This window comes from Misgurnus anguillicaudatus, chromosome 24 (genome assembly GCF_027580225.2).
Source record: "Misgurnus anguillicaudatus chromosome 24, ASM2758022v2, whole genome shotgun sequence".
Taxonomy (NCBI): domain Eukaryota; kingdom Metazoa; phylum Chordata; class Actinopteri; order Cypriniformes; family Cobitidae; genus Misgurnus; species Misgurnus anguillicaudatus.
In genome coordinates this window covers 28,716,519-28,724,275 of record NC_073360.2, presented here as the reverse complement: position 1 = coordinate 28,724,275, position 7,757 = coordinate 28,716,519, and the positions used below count along the sequence as shown (strand labels likewise).

Sequence of the window (7,757 nt, the reverse complement as noted above, 5' to 3'; positions counted from 1 at the left end):
AGGAATGACTTCACCAAAACAAAGATCAAGGTTTTGGAATGGCCCAGCAAGAGTCCGGATCTAAATCCCATCCAAAATCTATGGGGTGATCTGAAGAGGGCTGTGCAAAGGAGACACCCAACCAATTTGACAGATTTAAAATGCTTTTGCAAGGAGAAATGGCAAAATATTGCAAATTCAAAAAGTGTGAAATTGATTGACACATTCCCATTAAGATTGAATGCTGTGCTAAAATCTAAAGGTGCTTAAACTAAGTTTTAGTTTAAGGGTGTGCACACTTATGCAACCTGGTTATTGTACAACTTTACTTGCCATTTTTTCACCACCAAAGTTTTCTTATTGTTATTAGCTTTAATATATAGGTTGGAAGTACGGAATTAAGTTGGAACAGGTTCCAAAATGATTCATCCAGATATATATATAAAGGCTAGATGGCTCGTCTGCGCTGCTGGCCAATTGAGTGCAACGTCCGCATTTTGGCGGCCATCTTACGACAGGGCGCTCGCTCACTCGTAGCATTGAGTTTTAATGATGCAGGTACTTTTAAATGACCATAACTTGCTTAATTTTTTACCGATTTTCAAACGGTTTGGTTTGTTATAAACGTCAAAGATGTACCTATGACACTGCATACCTATACTAAAAATAAAAATAAAAATTCATGAAACATGTTAAAGCATCCATAATTATAGCCACGTTAATAACGTTTGTAAAAACCCAAACCGTTTGAAAATCGGTAGAAAATTGAGCAAGTTATGGTCATTTAAAAGTACCTGCACCATTAAACTGAATGCTACGAGTGAGCGACCGCCCTGTCGTAAGATGGCCGCCAGGTGATGCCGTTAGGGACTCCGCCTTGAGCCATCTAGCCTTTATATACATATCTATGATCTAAGATATCAAAATCTATTATGGGATGTTCAGCTGCAGCTGTAATGAAAAGGCCGTAACACCAGATGTTTGTCTTTTTTAACCTTAAAACTATACACACGACTATACACTGTCACCATGATCTTTGATTTGCTCTCTGGGAGTCTGTATGGCACTACTGGTTACATTATATTTACATTTGTTTGTTTATTTATTTAGCAGACGCTTTTATCCAAAGCAGCTTACAAATGATTTAACATTTTGTCATTGAGCTAACATAAAGTACAAAGCATGTTTACAAGTAAGACTAGGGGTTGTACCTATAGGTTGAACAACATAAAAGAGTTTGTTGTAAGGTGTGTAGCCTTACAAATTGTATTGCCTTTTAAAACAAAGTTGCTATTATAAAAAGTTTAGGAGTCAAAAATGAAACACTGGCATTCACATTTTGCTGGCAGACTGAATAACACCATTTCGATTAAGATCGCAACTTTAAATTATCAGTCAGTTATCAGTATCGTGTGCCACACTGCAGAATGTGATCTGATAAATTATTTTGAAAATAAGCTTATTGGTTAAACGTTCTGAATCAGTAAAGAAAACACTTTTTATTAAAAATCCTTATTTGCCTTGACAAACATTTCAGACTTTCAAATGCATTAAAGGGATAGTTCACCCAAAAATGAAGATTCTGTCATCATTTTCTCACTCTTATGTTGTTACAAACCTGTATAAATTTCTTTGTTCTGATGAACACAAATGAAGTTATTTTAAGGAATGTTTGTAACCATCACTTCCTTTTTTTACTATGAAAATGAATAGGGCTCATGATCGGTTTGGTTACAAACATTTCTCAAAATATCTTCTTGTTGATCAAGACAAAGAGAGAAAGTGAGAAAATGATGACAGAATCTTCATTTTGGGGTGATTTTTAATCATGACTCATTGAACACATTTTGAATTTCTTTTGTGTCTTTTGAACACTAAAGTCATTTAATGGATTTTTCCATACAATGAAAGTGAATGGTGACCAGAGCTGGTATAGTGGATAAGGAAAGATACAGGCTTCGAAGAACTTTCATGATGATTTAATTGTCATTTTAATAATTTTTTAAGCACCTTATTTACTTTATGTATAGAGAAAAGCCATGATAACATTGTTTGAAATGTCAACTTTTGTGTTCAATGAAATGCGGCTTTGTAACAACATGAGTAAATTATGCCAGATTATTTTTAGGAAAGCGCTGTCTCAATGTAGATGTTAGTGTTCACAAAGCATTGAAATTTTTTTATCAGTTTCTTTATGTATTCATTAGGAATGTATGTTCACCTATTTTTGCCTGTAACCATACCAGATATTTTTGTCTTTTCTCACTTTTTCTCATAAAAAGGTTACAGGATTCACCTGGTTAAGAAAATTTGAAATCTTGTTTACCAACTTTGAGAACTCTTATAATAGTCTAAAGACAGTTTGTGTTGATAGCAAAATACAGCGGCGCGCTCACGCTAATGCGACTGCGCTGTATGAAGCGCCTGCCGCCATAATAAATTAACACGATCAAAACACTATCAAAATTGCAAAAATCTCCGAAAAGTGTAATAGCACAGTCCTGGTGCAAACTGCAATCCAATAGAGTAAAGCTATAAGAACTGATATAGTAAAGTCATACAAAAATATTACGAGATTAATAGATTGTACATTTTTTTACTAATATATCAAGAAACACTCAACAGGAAAGGAAGGTGCTTTGTCATGTCATGTTTTGTGTAATTATGTAATCCTCTATAAGGTTGTGTCAGATAGAAGTTAGGTGGTCAGTACTTGCGATCTGCCCTTGCAATACAATTAAACTAACAGATTAATAAATATTCTGCATGATATATAGTTCTGGGTTGTGAACCTCTTGACTGCACAACAAGAACATACATTGTGCTACAATGGTGTATATTTTGCAGAAAATCAAACACAACGTGACATTATATAATGTGCATTAACGTACACAAATCTTCACAAATGTTTATTTATTTGTTAGCAAATATTTGCCTTTATAAATCAAACCTAATTTTTCACTTTGAGTGTTGTAAAGAATATTTGTATGTATCTGACTGTGTGATGGCAATAATATTGATCACAATATTATAATGTTTACTCATTGACATAATAATGCAGAAATCAATTGTCAATCTTTATTTAAATAAATAGCACTGTTCATTCATAATAATTTGATGTTTTGTGCTCTTTTTCTTTCTTTTTTGTTTAATAAAAATCTCCGGTATCGAATTGATGTCATTCTTATTTAGAGATGTATTGTGAAACTTTTTGAAGGATCTTTTGACAGAAATGCAATATAATATACATAACTATATTATCAGTGCTGTACAAAGGCCTTGAATAATGAACTTTATTGTTTTTATTATCTTAGAATGAGTCGTTTTTATCTACATACACCACAGGTTTCCTTACATGGAAGTCGCTGTCATGTTTCTACATTGGCCCTAAACGGACAAACTATCTTAAAGAGCGCATTTTGTCCCTATGTGGTCAAATGACGATATGTTTGTCCTGTGGCGGCTCCTGTATGCGTTTTGAAATTGAGGGGTGAGCTATTGACTGCAATTCACATTCTCATCACTAGATGCCACTAAAATTTACATGCACCACATTTAATAGTGAAAAAGATACAAAATGGAAAAACAGTAAAACATTTACAGTAAAACTAGTAGTAGAGTAATTTAAGTTCCTTTAACATAACCAGCAAAGAAAATATATTATATAAAAAACATCGGGCTAATATTATTTAGAAGAGTTTAGGGTTAAGATTCTAGATTAGTTATACATAGTTTTTTCTAACAAAAAGAAACGTACAAAACATTGTTTACATCTTGAGACAAAACAATAGCACTAAAATATTTTAAGTCCCTCTATATTTGGATGATATCATCACTTAAAACTCATCTTTGAGCATCATAACAGCATATGTAAAAGTTTTTTCTTGTGACAGTAATTTCTACTTGCTTTATAATAGTTTAAATGTAACTGTACACACTTTTCTCATTTAATATTGGCTATGCAGATGAACGAATATGCGAATTAGTCCCCGCCTCCACTTAATCGCACATAGATATCAGACCATATACATATATGTATATAGATTCATTCGTCAGTTTCAGACTAAGCACTAAGATCTTTCTGAAGTGTTGATAGTCTGATACAGGGATTCCTCTCTCTTCATTGTAGTCATATAGACATGTTTGTCATCTTTTGGTGTCTTATTTCCTCGTCTCCTCCTGTCAAAAGAAATTAATCTTCATTTAGTTGTCAGACCAAAGAAATTTAGAAATTAAAATTTTCATATCTTCATTATATGTTATTTGCAATATATTACATATTGCTTAGTTACATTTAAACACAACCTCTTATAAAGCAGATTCATCAATTGTCAATAAATACATGCTTGACGTGACTGCATCAATATCTTTTAAACTCTAGTTTAACAGAAAGATGACACAATTTTATTTGTGCGTTTTTAAAGTTCTTACCATAAGTAAAGGACCATCATAGCCACAGAGAAGATGACATTAAAAACAACTGAAAGAATACAGAACATCCAAGGCATAGACAAACTCCCACTTACTAAAAGATCAAATACAGAAAAAAGAGAACAGAAGAAATTTTAGGCATCGTAAAATCAAATAACAGATGTTTACCATTCTAATGCGCACTGTAGCAACAAAGAAAGGGAAAAATGAATCAAATGTAAAATAATAACAGGTCTTATTTGCACTTCAACTTTACAAGGTGAAGGTCATTTTACCCCATTATACAAACACAATGAACGTATTCTGCCTACCTTTATGAGTTTCAGAGAAAATGTTCACTGGGATTTCCATCTGTGCCTCACCCAATTTGTTCTTACTGATACATTTGACGGTTGAGTTGAGGCGACTGAAGCCAGAGATGGAGATGTTACTCATACTGTAGTCCTCTCTTGATGTAGCAATACTGTAAAAATCAGCGGCAACATCTAAAAGTGGCCAGGAAATATCGGCCAATGGAAAACCATCACTGACACACATACAGGTCAATGTATCACCCCAAAGAGAGCAACTGGAGGTGTTTCGAATTCTGGGAGCAACTGAAAAGAAATGAATAACAGCGAAGCTCTTTAACTCACTTTAAATTTGACATATGTGAACACATTAAATTAATTGAACATGGAACGGTATTGAATAGTGAATGGTTGCTATGGTATTGTGTCAAAAGGCCCTTGGCTAAAAGAGCACTCAAAAAATAGCAGGGTTGCTTTGTTTCCATAGTAGGAAAAAGAAATACGATGGAACTGAATGGGGCTCCTGAAAGGTTTGGTTACTTACTTCATGTTAATCAGAACCAAGAAATTTATACGGGTTTGTAACAACATGACAGTGAGTAAATGATGACAGAATTTTCATTTTGGGTGAACTATCCCTTTAATACCAGATACATGTTCTGCTGGTCTTAATATCAGTGTTGATGCGTGCCTTAGCAACCAACAAATAAAGAAGCAACATTGAAAAAAAAGATTGCATTGCGTACCATTTTATAGAGAGAGAATGTTAAGAATAAAAAAATTAAACGTACATCTTACTTTCAGGGTCACACTCGTTTCTGTCCGGATATTTCCATTAAATATCACTGTGCATGTGAGCTTAGTTTTGTGGTGCTCAGGCTCAGGATCAAAAAACAGGATTGAATATACCTTTTCAAACCCAGGAACTGCATTTAATGTTTGTTTAATTGTACCATTATCAATTACTGTCCACATGATCTGATGCATGGGATTCAAACAATCCCCTGGAATTGTGCAGGATACCGTTTCCGGTTGTCCCGCTGTGAGCACTGGAGTATCCATTATTGGCTTCTGGGTGAGTTCTGAAAATCCAATCACTTATTGTAATCAGAAATCCTATGAGTATATTTGTATTGTGCATTCAAAATGCATGGTTAAAAGAACATATTGCTTATCATTCAGTGTACTCGAAAAACACATAAAAAAGTTCAGCCAAACATAAAAAAATCTGTGATTATTTTCTCATCCTCATGTTGTTCTAAACCTGTATGAATATCTTTTTTTTCTGACAAAAGAAGAAATTTTGATACTGTAAATGATGGTAACTAAGCACTGCAGCTGATTGTAGCTTTTTCTTCATCATAATTGTTCCTTATTACAATACTTCCATAAAATTTGTTTTCCTACTATAGAAGTCAATGGTTACAATCAGCTGGGTGCTTAATGTAGTTCTAAACGTAGGTTCGGGAGGAGCCTAAACATTCAGACCTGTCAATCATCATCATCATGGGCATACATAAGGCATATATTCAGACCTCCGCGCCCAGCTGCAATTTTTTCCGGCATCCCTCCTCCTCCTCATCTCCTCCTTCACTCTCTCTTTCTTCCTCTTTGCAGTTCTGTAGCAGGGGGGTTGAACTTGGGGCTCGCGCCCGGGCCTCAGGTTTGCTCTCTCTGAAGGTTCAGAGCTCCCTTCAAGGACAGCAAGCCAAGTTCGTTTACCATTAATCATTAAGACCTGAATGCGCAGGCGAACTAGTAAACTATCATTTATTAAAATATCTTCTTTCGTTTTTATCAAAATAAAAAAACTAATACATGGTTTGTAACAACATGAGAGTGAGTAAATGATGACAGAAGTTTAATTTTTGGGTGAACTATTCCTTTAAGATTTGTTTTATATACAAATTAAGATTTATCACAAAAGCTATGAAGTGTATTTTAGTGTAACATAAAAGCTCTGTATATATACTACATGTGTTTATGATGTGAAAAATATTAAAGACACAATAAAATTAACTACAATGATGGTGTTTTAACAATCATACTACAAAGAAGTCTTCCTAATTGACACATCTTCAAAAAAAAAAAAAAAAACACAAACTCACCTTTTACAGTTATTTTTACTGTCTCCGGAAAGATATGCACATTCCCTTGTCCCCATTCCACTTTAAATCTGTATTTGTCACAGGAGTGACGATCTTTTGGGCGGAACCAAAAGTTGGGAAAGTTTGGTTCCGCCCGGATGTTTCCGCCCGGACCGGGAAGAGAAAACACCGGACATCCGGTAGCACCGCGAGGGCTGTAATCAGCCAAACTACGGACAGCTGTGAGTAATTAACAAGAACGCCAGGTGATTGGACGAAGGCAACACCCAGGCAGATACTTAAGAGCAGTTTAAACCACAGTTTGTTGTTGTTATGACCAGTGTTGGTGTGTGCTGTAGCGCCGAGTTAAACTCACCGGGTACGCCAGTCGGATTGTTGGACTTGCTCTCTCTCTCTTTGTGCATCGTGGGATTTTGGCTGATGCAGATATTGAAGACCTTACGGGTTGGAAAGTAAACGGAGACTGACCTTGTATGAATGAAGTGAAAGAAGAAGGAACGTGCTATCGTGAGTACCCATCTGTGTAGTGGTGGTATTGAAGACTGGAGAAACCGTTATCTGTGTGGCTGGAATCATCGTAAGGAGAAGTTAACCTAAGGAAGCGTGAGATAACCGAAGCACCGCAGTTGTGAGTAAACGAATTCATGCATTGAATGTATCTTGTTTGTACTTGACCTGGATATCTTTTAAGCGCTTTCCAGCGAGAGTGGGTGGCCCTGCCCCTGAGTCAGCGTGGTGGGTGAGCCACAGGGTCTTTGTGTGAGACAGCCACAGTGACGGAAAACAACTGCTAGGCCGTGTTACCATCTCCACATTCTTGCCCAGAGCGAGGCGAAGGAAGACGGGCGTCTATTGGGTGCACTGAGCGTGGTGGGTGAGTCTTGGATGTAGAAATTTCACTTTGAAGTGGTGCTGTGTATATTGCAGTGAGATTGCTGTGTCGTGTCAG

At 35.7% G+C, this 7,757-nt stretch overlaps 1 long non-coding RNA gene across 1 annotated transcript; it reads right to left on the bottom strand.

The window, feature by feature from the left end:
- Positions 1 to 3,660: 3,660 nt before the first annotated feature.
- LOC141361412 (uncharacterized) lies at positions 3,661 to 4,999 on the bottom strand. The gene is made up of 3 exons (XR_012367470.1): positions 4,722 to 4,999; positions 4,411 to 4,504; positions 3,661 to 4,158 (listed from the first exon to the last, which is right to left on the bottom strand). It is a non-coding gene; the product is annotated as an uncharacterized lncRNA (long non-coding RNA).
- Between the last annotated feature and the right edge of the window lie 2,758 nt (positions 5,000 to 7,757).